The sequence below is a fragment of the Helianthus annuus genome, chromosome 3, assembly GCF_002127325.2.
Source record: "Helianthus annuus cultivar XRQ/B chromosome 3, HanXRQr2.0-SUNRISE, whole genome shotgun sequence".
Taxonomy (NCBI): Eukaryota; Viridiplantae; Streptophyta; class Magnoliopsida; order Asterales; family Asteraceae; genus Helianthus; species Helianthus annuus.
Window position 1 is genome coordinate 76,270,031 of NC_035435.2, and position 13,387 is coordinate 76,283,417.

The window sequence follows — 13,387 nt, forward strand, 5'->3', positions numbered from 1 at the left end:
TAACACTTACTAAATTCGAAGTCGTTGGCAAGATAATATATTATATGATTGATTGTTAAAATAAATACTATATGTTAAGGTCAAGAAAGAAAAAGTAGCTATATGCTAAAGTTATTATAACTGTTATAATAATACAATAACAATTTAAATTTCTGAATAAAAACAAAGCAGCTATATGCATTAAAGATGTAACTACTCTTTAGTATATCTATATATATTAATAAATGAGATGATTTGCGCTATTTGTCTTTGAATGGTGAAGCCATTTTGCTTATGTGGCATCCATTGGTTGAGGAGAGTGTGATTTTGGGAGGGAATTCATTCCCAAAGCTCAATACACAAACAAACAAACATTAGACGCGGGATCCGTTTTGATTTTGGGTTATCTTATATCCGTTCATTCGGATCTATATAAAAGGCACTACCCAGTTATCCAGATCACTTTCTTTCCTATTCCTTCTAAACCCTAGCTGACAACTTCATCGTATTCTTCGTTCTTCTTTGCCGATCTGCCCTCTCAATTCGAAAATGAAGATTAGCATAAGTCTTGATGTAAACTCAATTCGAAGATGCCTTCATCGTATTTCTGATTGCTGTTGTTGTTTGTTGATTTGATTGAAGAAGAATGAAGGTGTGTTTGTGTGACGGCTGAATCTGATGAAGGTGTGTTGTTGTTTGTTGATTTGACAGTGGTCGGAGATGAAGGGGATTCATCAATCTTAATCACAGGTATGTTCTTCCCTCTTGATCTTTGATTTTTTTGTTATCTAATTCGAATCTTATATTCTTATTAATCCTTTTTTGTCCCAAAAACCCTAAATACTTTTTGATTTTTTCATACGATATTAATGACCTTGACTTTTTCTTAATCTTTGTTTTTCAGCAAATCTACAAATGTGTTGGCACTTTTGGGAAAAGTAGCCACTTATGCATTGAATCTAACTGGTTTCTTTTATTGTCAAGCAATCCCAAATTCACTGTCCAATGAGCCATTAGACCTTTCGAGGTAAAGTCGAATGCAAACTCAACTGTTTGAATATTAATTTGTATTATCGTGCTAATGGAATAAAGTTATATTCTTATTATTTTTACTTTGTGCAAGTGTCGTTAATACCTAGGGTCATGATGCAGGGATGACGATGGTGACATGTACAGTTTCCAGACAAAAAATAAGATGCTGACGTCAGTTTCAGGCCTCCTAAATATCAAACAGGGGTCTTAAAAACAAACTGCATCGATTGTTTGGATCGTACAAATGTTGCTCAGTTTGCATACAGTTGGGCTGCACTTGGTCGCCAATTGCATACTATAGGTTATATAGATACCCCTGATATCGAACTAGATTCCGCTTTAGCAGATGATTTAATGAGAATTTATGAAAAATGGGTGACACTCTAGCACTACAGTATGGTGGTTCTGCAGCTCACAATAAGGTAATGCATTATCATTACTAATAAATTAATAATAATGGTTAAGTAATAACTAGAATGCTCATACAGTCATACTTATAGTGCTAGTTGCATAAAAATATAACTAACTTTGGTATGATTTCCATTTCGGGTTGTTAACGTATTTTACTCTAGAAAAACTCACCACAGTGTCATTTTCTTGATTTACAGTTTTTGTGTTTGCTTTTTTGTACAAATATGGTGGTGAAGCTTGATAATATGCGCTTCGCTTTGATCGTGTGAGTTTTATCGTATTTGTGAACCATTTTACTTGCTATGTGATGATTTTGATCTGTTTGTAGAGGGTGATTTTGGGAGGGAATCATTCTAAATATACGGAGGTCCATGATTTAAGGCATAAAAGATGTGGTTGTGGTGTTTGGGTTGGCTGCAGTGGCGATGAAGATTTCTTTCTGTATGTATACCTCTGCATTTGTGTTAGCGATGAAGATTTCTTTCTATCTACATATAATGCTTCAGAGCATAATAAGTTAGCGGACTTTGTGTGAAAGTGGGTGCATATCTTGGCGGGGCAACCTGGATTCTGATGCAGCCATGATGGAGCCCCACCCACTTTGTTCTCTTTCATATGTGCAGATCTGAGCCTAAAAAAACAATTTTTTTGTCAAGTTTTATTCTCAATCACTACATCAACCGCTATAGTTTCTACTGAAAGTCGCGTACAACCAACCTCTGTTCAGGCGTGTTGTTTGATTTACAGTTTTTGTGTTCGTTTTTTTAGAAATATAGTGATGAAGCTTGATAATATGCGCTTCGCTTTGATCGTGTGAGTTTTATCGTATTTGTGAACCATTTTACTTGCTATGTGATGATTTTGATCTGTTTGTAGAGGGTGATTTTGGGAGGGAATCATTCTAAATATACGGAGGTCCATGATTTGTGTGAGTTTTATGTTGTAAAGATGAAGTTAGCGCAGAATGCATTCTGCTCATGGGTGAGAGCGTACAACACGCATCGCGGGGAGTTGAAGAGTATATTCATGGTGAAAAAGCTTCATTTGGGACACGTGGCGAAAAGTTTTGCACTAAAGGAGCAGCCGTCACTGGTGGGGAGATGGGTTTAGAAGAAGCACACAGAAAAGAGGAAAAGAACATAGGAAAGTAAAAGGTTTGAAAAAGAAGAGAAAGATGGCAAACCTGGAGGAGGTATATTCAATTATTAATTTGTTTTTTGTTTTTTTATTATTATTAAAAAGGAAAAAGAAAGAAGATATATAAAAATGGTTGGGGTGTGATAGGGAGATTGAGTTAGCAAATGAACGGTGAAAGATGATTGATGGTGAAGGTGCAAATTGCAAGCAAGCAGCTGGCTGGAAGAAGAATAGAATGAATGGTTTGACAACCACCAAAACAAGTAATTACATTACATTACTGAGAATGAGATGATGGATGTTATGTTAATGTGATGGATATTAATATATAATAATAATAATTGTAACCTTTTAGTTTTTAGTTCACTGATTTATGAAACTGTGTCATATTTTATATGATTAACTATTTACCTTTGAAGTTGTATGTATGTTTTCATGATTAATGTTTATAGCTTTTTTTATGTCACATGATCAAGTAACTACAATTGTTTGCAGACTCATGCTTTATAAGCAATCAAATTTACATAGAAGGCAATCCCTGGTATTGTTATATAATAATTTGCTTTTATTTTTTAATCATGGGCAGATAGTTTTATTTTTATTCATTTTCTTTTTATTGAATCTGCTATGGATTTTGTTAGATTGGCAGCTTAGGTAATTCATTATATAGGCCTAAAAGGTCACATTTAATCACATTTTCATGATTAATTGTTTGCTTTAAGTATTAAATAAATCACATATAGTTATTTCATTTTATGTTTCAATCTTTGCTAAATTGATAAGTTAGAGTTTGGCTATTAGGTCATTTAATTGATTCCTCTGTCCTAATTTCATCTGTTGTTCGGTTAGGTAGTTAGGTTCAAGATTGTTTTTGATTTAGAATCAATTTAATCACCCCCAATGCCTCTGAAAAAGAAGATTAATCTATTAATTGGAGTTTTCTCTAATGCATACAATTTTAAATGCCCAATGGCTGTTCGAAGAACATGGATGCAATATCCTTAAGTTAAATCTCGAGAGTTAAGTAATTATAATATTGCAGCATAAGAATAGTATGGTGAATGAGGAACTTTGACATGAGTCAAGGACTTATGGAGATGTTCAGTTAATGCCCATTTGTTGACTACTATAGTCTAATCTCATAGAAGATAATTGATGTTTGTGTGTTTGGGGTAATTTTTTGTATACCTTTATTATCACATAAAACATTTTCATAATGTGTAGATATTTGTTTATGCAAGACGTAAGTTATCACAACAAAATATGTCATGCAAAACAGATGACGATGCATTTGTTCGTGTAGATGGGTTTTGGCCTCTTTAAAACGAGTCAACGTGAATCACAAATTGCTATATGGTGATATTAATTTAGATTCTCAGCCCCAACATAATCCCAACAGCAAGTGGTATATCAGCCTTGAGGTATGTTATTTTGCTCATATTAGTCATTATTAAAACTTAAATTATGATCCATTCTTATATAAACCGGTTTATTTGGATTAACTTATATTATACAATGAGTCAAAAAGGGTTACTCTTGAACTAACTTAGAACGGGTCAAAATGGACCACCATCGGTACCCAGTGCCAATGTGTGTTGCTACTTGCTGTCGCCTACCAGTCACTGACTCACCATTGACAAGAACCATGACCGTTTTGACATGTTATGATTTTATGTTATAATGTTTATCCTCTTTTTGTTAAGAATGGCCTGAAGAAAAACACCCTCAATGGGCTTACGGGGTGGGTTATGCTGTGAACCATGACATTGCAAAGGCGATTAACAATAACACAAAAGGGTGACCTATAGGTTTGTTTTAAGCTTTCAGAACATAAATATCTCAAAGTTTAGATTATTTTAGAGTAAACTGCCAAAATGGTCCTTGACGTTTGGTCATTTTTGCCACTTTAGTACAAAACTCAAACCTTTTGAATTTGGGTCCCTGTGGTTTCAATTTTGTTGCTATTTTCATCCAAAAGCAAAATCTGTTTAGATTTTTCAGTTAACATCCAGCTTTTTTGTTCTTTTCCTCCCTTTTAATGAAGGGCAAAATTGTTAGATTTTTTTAATTTTTTATAATAAAACGTTAAAAGACCATTTTGCCTTTCGTTAAAAAGGAGGAAAAAGACAGAAAAGTGGAATGTTAACTTACAAAACTGGCCAAATTTTAATTTTGAATGAAAATGGCAACAAAATTGAAACCACGGGACCCAGATTCAAAAGGTTTCAGTTTTGGACTAAAGTGGCAAAAGTGACCAAACCTTAGGGACCATTTTGACAGTTTACTCTTATTTTTATAAAATTGGATTTTAACGGAGGCTTTAAGCTGGATGATGTGATAATGGGAATCTGGACTGCGAATTTACAAAAGAATTGTTTAGAAGTATGATATGAAAAAGAACAAGTGTATAATGGGGTATGCAGTTGCACACTATTAAGGACCTCGATAAATGTTGTGTGCATGGCAAAAGCTTCAAGTAGATAACCAAGCTTTTTGTTGTGGGAACTAATAGATTCTTAATAATAACACGAGTGTTGTGTTTTATCATTTGTAACTAGATAGGTACTTTTAGTGATTATGTAGACTATTACACTTGAATTTGTTTTCAAAACTAATACCAAGTGCACACATGGGTTGTTGTTGGTTCAATTAATCACATGTCCCGATTCTGACCATATAAAATTCAAACAATAAGTAGTCGTGTTGTGCACCGATTCGAATCTATTGAACCGGTGTGTAACCTTATTAGTTTTAAAACTAAAATCAAAGTATAAAAATAAAAAAAGTTATAAAAATACATAATTCATATTTGGGATAAATTTTTTAACAATGAATAAAGTTAAAACTAACCCTACAAGATGGGTGAGTCAGATGGGCTGGTGGTCTTAATGGGTGCTGAGCAAAATTAGTTTGGGGCAGTTTTCACTGTAATGGATAAAGAAAGTCGTTTCAAGGAAAAAAATCTCAAAATAGGTCACCGAATATATTTATACGGCGGCAAGTAATGACGTGTGAAGGTTAACAAATATTTTTGAAGGATTATTCGTGTGTTATATCGTTGTAACCATGTCTAAACACCTCGACCCGTACTAAAAGTGACATGTTTTGACCCGGTTACTGGCTTACCCATTTGACTTTTGACACAACATGATTAACTAGAGTTAATTATCTATCAAGAATCATTTTTAGTTTGATTTTCCTCGTGTTCATTATATTTTTTATAAGTTGAATACATGACTGTATTAAATATTTTATTTTCTCACAATATTGTATAAATTTTGTTAAATAAAAAATAGTTTAACTCAAAATAGTACCGTGACGAACTGGTACGGACATCATTACCGGTATTATTATAAGTCGAACCGGTACCGATATTTATTTTATGATCGGTACCCGTATTATTATTTTGTTTTAGATTTCAAAATAATTAATTTTTCCTACCCGTGAGTATTAAGAAAAAGGTTAGGATGGGTATGAGTTAAGATAAGTTTGGGTTAAGATGGGTTTATTAAGAAAAAAAAGTTAGGATGGGTTTGGGTCAATATTGGTTTCGATCTAGATGATTATGTTACAGTTGATGAATTGGTTGAACCTCGTCCTAAATATTTAAATGAGGTTCACTCCTTTACTTCTTTTGCTTTCACGTTGGGGAATGATGTGTCCTCCAGAAATACTTGAAGAACACAGAGCATTCATTACTTAACACTCATTGGTTTAGTTTAGTACGTTTATTTTCAAATTATAATATTTAACTCTTAAAAGATACATGAAACCATGTGGACTTATAAACAGTCTTGGGATTAATGGTATGTATAAGAGTTCATCTTCAAATCCCATTTATGAGTTGATTGATGAATGGAGCTTGGAAGTTCGTAACCCAACCCTATTGTTTTTCCAGGTTTAATGCATACATAGTGATGTCTTGATAGATATTTTTGAAAAAAAAAAAAAAAACAATAATAGACGGCATGTCATCCTAAAGGCTTCGGCTAATTTTATTACACATTAGATGAAGGCAGGTAAAATTCTTGATCCCGTAGTCGCAAAACCCCACAAAAGTTAGTAATTATGAATCCTTATATTTTTAGCTGGTGGGTAATAGGTTTATTTATAATATTTGGTTGGTTTCGATGCTGGGTCAGAAGCTTCTTCTGTTCGACACCTTTTGTTTAATTTTGTTTGGTTTTGGGTTTCTTCTGTTATTTTGCAAGCTTCTGTTATCTGTCTTCATGGTCCATAGCAACAAGTGGGAGAGATTTTGGTGTTATGGGCATTTAGACAAGTGGGCCTAATTTATTTTCATGGCATATTTTGGTCCCCAACATATTCATGTTGATAGCCTATTGTAATTTTATTAAGTGGTTGGTCAACCGTGTTTTGTTTTTGCTAAATGGGACTGAAGGGATTGATTATTTTGGAGGCCCTTTATTTGGTATTTTGGTTAGCCCTTCAGGACAGTAATTGCTTCTGTCATTTGGGTCTCTATAGCCTAAAGTTCGGTCTCTAAATGGGTTTGGTTAATGGTCTATAAAATTAAATAATATAATGTACTTTAAACATGTTAAACCCCGTTTATATTAGTAATGTAGATGTGCTATGTTGAAACAACAAATGTCGCGTATAAAGAAGTCTTTAACAAGTTGTGATTTTTTTTTTGTATTCATTTATTTCATTTATTAAGTGTAAGTTATATTTACGTTAGTACCAGAACGTTTCTTTCATTAAAAGATTAAAAGATTATGTCAACGGTGATAATGACGAAATTTTCTTTTACCAACCCGCGAAGTTCGCGGGTTCTTAAACGAAATCTATACTAGGCGATTCTCAATATATATGGCTTATGCTGTTCGCGAACTTTCTCTTAAACCGTCATCTTCTTATATGGCTTATGTTCCTACTTCGATGGTATATATTTATCTCTCAATTTAGTATGACGACCTTGTAATATACAGTCATTTTTTGTAGCAAATAAATGATGTAAAATGTAATTGTTTTGTTTTAAGGTGGTCATTGGAAAACAGAGCTGGTCATTGGAAAACAGAGCTGGTCATTGGAAAACATAGCTATGTTTGAGGGATCTAAATGACACCAATGGAAGAATTACGAATATTTTTAGTAGGTACGCTTCTACTCAAAATTCTTTACGGTTTACAATTATATCCCTATTTTGTGGTTTGGATAAATTAATGTTTTAAGCTTTGTTAATCACATACATGTTGCCAACTTTTTAAATGCTTTCATATTGATGTACAAAAGTGATATTTTGTTATGTCAATCGGAACATTTGTATCCACTTGAAGTGTGGCATACCAATTATACCATTCTCTAAAATAGAAGAAATAACAGGATTTTCCACAGAAATATTTGATTTCTACCCTTTACAAACTCTGTAATATGGAGGAAACTGTCATTTAGAGTTGATAAAACCACCAAAATACTATTTTGTTCGTTCCTTATTGAACCTTAAAAATAAATTTAAGAAGCCATTTGGGAAGTTTCATACAATCTAAATACATTTCAGACGACATTTGTCTCATTCAACCTATTTCTTTTTTAGCTAATATTTTGTTTTACCAATTTGACATGTTATATATCGACTCATTTATTTATAAAGGGTCAAACTTTTCACATGTGATGGAAGATGCAAAATTAAAAAAATGGTAGCATGGAGCTCACTTACTATATAAACATTTGTGATTAATAAAATATAAATATCCAACCCGTGAGTATTCACGGGTGATAACCTAGTAAAGTATAAACAACAATTACATCTGAAAGCTAAATTTAAAGAAGAAATATGTCAATACATTCCTTAAAAGATGTGATTAAACATGATAACTTATAATTAGAAAAAAGAACCTTATTATCCTCGTACTGAAGAAGTTGGCACGATATTGAAACTGCATCCATAAAAGGCGAAAACCTTCAAAAGGAAGTTTCTCACATTGTTCCACCACAGTTAAGAACAAATATACCAACCAAACAAAAGAAAACGTTATAAAGTCACACATCCACAATAAACATTTTTCACACATCCACAATAAACATATAGCAAGTGTAACTTTGTTAACCTCAATAAACATTTTTCTTACTAATAAAGTATGAATGTTTATGTACATGTTTTGAGTTTGCAATAACTCTGATTCCTTTGTAGAAAAACGGAATATAAAACATAATGGTATCTTTTAAAAATGATATGGAATGGTAAAGTACTGTTAAGATGCTTTAAGATTATGCCTTTGTCAACAAACAAAAAGGCGGTCTCGTTAGACACTTTTCTTAGAACGCGTATCTCGAGCAGGCCTTAATCTTCCTTGGTTGTGGTTCCGAAGCTTTTTTAGATGTCATGGTGGTGTTCTTGTTGTATACCTACATAAAACCAAAAGGTTAGAAACAAATAGCACATCTTTACACTTTCTACAATTACATACATAAACAAAAAACTTTAATAATGGGAATTCATAGAGTTACTCAACCAGTCTATTTCCTTGGTTTGGAGCTGAAATTTCTTATTCCAGCAAGGGAAAACCGTCATGGCACCTTTCTTCACGTCACTACGTCGGTCATTTGGCAAGGTTGTCTCTTGAAAGCACTACTCCCCTAGTAGCCAATCGGTAACCTTCAACAGGTAAAATGAAAAAATTAACTAAAAAGTGGGACAAGTAAATAAAATAGTATTTAAAAATGGGCCAAAAGGTTAAAATATAAAAATTTAACAAAAAAAAAGTGGACCGAATGGTAAAAAAATATAAGAGTCAAAAGCCACAGAAGTTTATAAGGAATTTTTATAGCACACAACCTCCAATATCGAAAGTCGAGGTGCATGGCAAAAACATCACGTACGTGAGGCATTTCTCAACGTACAAACGAATAAGCTTTATGTATAGCCAGTAGCTACATTGACCTCCAATACTGACCGGCTTGATCTACCTCATTTTTAACTCGTTTGGCCTGTTGGGCTATAGAATGACCTTGCGACTTTCGACCCGTCTGATCTACCTCATGACCTCCCTTGGTCATCCAAAATATTAGTATTGTGTTCCGTCGTTGCCTTGTCTGTAATGCACAATGTTTAGGATAACTTAGATATCTGCACCAGAATCAATAAACCCACATCAGAAATATGGTTTAAGCGTTTTATCAAGCACTTGGCGTGACTCTTCAAACCTGGTATGTCTCTAATGGATATATAAATCAATTAGTTTTTAAATGTTTATTGCAAGTAGTTGATGGCTCATATTTTTGTTAAAGATCTATAAAAAAGAAAGGTTAACAGTTTGACCCGTTTTAACATAAACAAATACACCTGGTTGTCTACATGTCTTTTCCAAAAGGAAGGATAGTACATTGCCAATCGTTCGTCGATCTAGTTAAAGAGATCATGTGTTGATCTAGTTAAAGAGACCGTTCGTCGATCTAGTTAAAGAGATCCTTTGGTGATCTAGTTAAAAAGATCCTTTGGTGATCTAGTTAAAGAGATCATTTGGTGATCTAGTTGAAGAGACTCTTTGGTGGTCTATTTAAAGAGATCATTCATTGATCTAGTTAAAGAGACCCTATGGTGGTCTAGTCAAAGTCATCACAGAATTATTCGCTTGATTTTCTTCCCCTACACATCATAAAATGAACTCTGCGGACTGTGCAAGGAATTACGTAATTATGGATGAATACATAATTACGGAATTCAGTGCACAGAAACCACAACAAGTTTTGTCATGTGTAAGAACCTATAGTGATAAGAATAACAAAACGGGAACAATGTAATAAGGGCATGGTGGATACGCCGCTGGTACTTCCTATATATAAGTGTTCCTTATTACATTGCAAGCATGACGTTATTTAAGTTACTAGAAGTTCTAGACCTTGACCAATGTTGTTTTATCTCTCCGACTCCAATTTTGAGCACGCACAAGTTTCCTCCAATAGTCTTCACAGGAAACATTCTTCCATCCGTTGTTCGAAACCCCAAAGTTTATACTTTCCTCGTATTCTTCTACAAACAAGGACATCACTTTGACATTTACATGACGATCTCGTGGTTCGGTACAATCATACACAAACCTATTGGCATGGAGTTTAAATCTTTGGATCTAAACTCTTTCCTATAGACAACAGACGAGTACGATTAACAAAGTTCGCTGGAAATCCAAACGTAGCTTAGAGTTTTACTCAGGGAACGGAGGATTCATTTGAAAGCGAAACAATCACATCTGTTTTCACAAGTTTCCTCTAAAATTAAATTTCAAGACGAAATTTCCTAAAGTAGGGGAGACTGTGACGTTTGTGCCTTTATGACCATCATACAATTACGAATCCAATGAAATCTTGTGTTTCATTCCCGGGATTTGTATAATTACATGTGACAATTATACATATCAAATCTCGTATGATTTTGAACTCTCGAGAAACTTTTCTGGAAGTTTTACGTAAACTATTACGTAAACGTAATCAGTTTAACGCAACGTACACTATGGAATAGTGACATAAGCTTAACATACCCTAAATATCCTTTACATAACTTAGGAATAAGTTTTGAAGGGTTCGGTATGGCAAAAACAAGTTTATTCGATCACAGGGACTATTTACGACAAACTACGAAAGTCTACCGATTCTCGTAGCAACGTACTCTCCGGAACAAGTTCATAAGATAAACATACCCTAAATACCCTTAACATAGCTTAGAAATAAGTTTTGGAGGGTTCGGTATGTGAAAATATGCTTATTTGATCACAAGGACTAAAAGCGTCAAAACTGCAAAAGTATGCAGTCTCGCGTATATTTTGCATTCTGACCATATCCGTACATCTAAAAATTTTTGTAATCATTGAAATATTGTATTTTAGTGATGGGAATGCAAAAATACCTTTCGTTTCGCAATTTCGGTCGTTTTCACGTTCGTTACAACTTTCGTTGTAATTAACTGAAAAACGCAACTGTACAGCCGAACGAACCGACATCCATGACATTTTTGAGCATAATTCAAGTTAATTATACTATAGCTTCATTATGGGCTTAAAAATGGGCTTAACGGGTGTTAGAAGTGCCAAAACGTGAGAAAACAAGTTCAGGGACCAAAGCTGTCAAAAATGAAACTTTTGCCCTTGCTGATCCTTTACGGTCCTCAAACCAAAACCTTTACGGTCCGTAAACCTTCACCAGCAGCTGTTTTTAATCAGCCCTTTGCTTTTACATGTGTGGAAGCCAAGATAAGTGATCCCTAAGCCTTGAACCTGCCATGGACACTTGTAATAATCATATAATATCCTTGCAAAACACTCCAAACACTTGGCATGATCTTGTGGTTCATGAATTCATATAAATAACAAGCTCATTCAACACAACAACTTGCTCAATTCTTTTCTTTCACCTCACATCTTCTCTAATTGGAGGCTACCACATTGTTGGAGGCTTCCTAACTGAGTTTCCTTCTTCCTAGAACACAAATGAGTGTTCTAACTAGTCTTGTTTATTTATTTTTAGCTATTTCAAGATAAAAGTAAAACAGTGCTTGACTTTCGGCTTTGACCATTAATTGGTCAAGTCAAAGTTCAATTGAACTTTGTAACATGATCATAATCACGATGGTTATAATCCCTAGCGATTATACCTACTGATTGCCACGTTTACTAGTCGAAGTGACGAGTCAAAGTTTCGGTCAAAATGCACGTTTATGTGCATTTTACGACAGAACTATTTTCGAGTATCAAAACACTTTGTTTTGATACCAAATCAGTCTTCCAACTTAGTTAAACATGGTTTAACTCGTCACTTCTAGTTTAGTGCTTTTTTAGGGTCGTAAGTCGAGCGGTTTGACCACCGCTTTGACTTTAGAACCCGACCCGTTTGGTCGATCATTAGGATCCGACCAAACACATATTATGACCATAGTTGTATAGGGAATAACCACTTGAGGTTATACCTAATGGTCCCCTCGTTTGGTTAGTTGTATGATAGGTAGTTTATATGCCTTTAGAAAATGACCAAAATGCCCTTTTTGCGCATAAATTCAATTAAAGCATATGTAACCTAAATTTTGACACTTAAACTGATATTTCAACATTATTAAACATGTTTAGGCATATAAGACTTACCATAGGACTAGTTTGACCATCCGAATACGCAATTGCGCAAATGACACGTTAAAGTAGCGTAAACTATCTTAACGGGTCATAATGGGTCAAAAGCATTTAAGATTCATTCCAAATCAGAATGTAGACTTTGTTAAACCATTTCATATGAGTTCCAATACTCATTTGGTTTACAAGACCTCATTCTATCTGATTCCTCCGATTATGCACCATTACTTTAACATAGTTACCCGATGTTAGGACACATTAGGACACGTACAAAGCTTTGATATTTCACTTCATTCAAGGATACTTTGCAATCCCAAGTGAGTACATAGCTCCCCTCTTTTATTCTTTCAATTGTTTTGGGGTGACTCATATGTGCTAAATGCTTTTCAGGATTTCAAAACAAAGACTATGGTTTATATAAAACTTGACGATTTCAATAATATGAACGAACTTGTTGGTTCGTTAGTCGAAAGACGAATGACATTCATTAGCTTTGATCAAGCCAACCAGTAGTATGTTATGGTACCATAGGATTTGACAAATCCCGTTATCGGGCTATTCACTGGATTTGGTGGATATTTTTGGGTAACGTCAGAATCTGTGATTTTAACAAATCATTTGTTGATTTGTTAGTCTAGTAGATGTTAAAGAGGCCTTTCAAGGTCTATTAAAGATACCCCATGGGTGGTATAGTCGAGTCACACAGGTTTGAAAGTATTCATTAAAGAACGACCAAAAGTTTTCACAATTAA

At 34.0% G+C, this 13,387-nt stretch overlaps 1 long non-coding RNA gene across 12 annotated transcripts; it reads left to right on the plus strand.

The window, feature by feature from the left end:
- Nucleotides 1-262: 262 nt before the first annotated feature.
- LOC110929022 lies at nt 263-5,100 on the plus strand. 12 transcript variants are annotated; one of them, XR_004889411.1, is made up of 9 exons: nt 441-729; nt 884-1,006; nt 1,132-1,433; nt 1,620-1,863; nt 2,191-2,235; nt 2,371-2,614; nt 2,707-2,822; nt 3,863-4,367; nt 4,877-5,100. It is a non-coding gene; the product is annotated as an uncharacterized LOC110929022 (long non-coding RNA). The 12 variants fall into 12 exon arrangements; XR_004889408.1 differs by having other exon boundaries at nt 440-729; nt 1,620-2,235; XR_002586786.2 differs by having other exon boundaries at nt 1,620-2,614; nt 3,863-3,980; nt 4,263-4,367.
- The last annotated feature ends 8,287 nt before the right edge of the window (nt 5,101-13,387 follow it).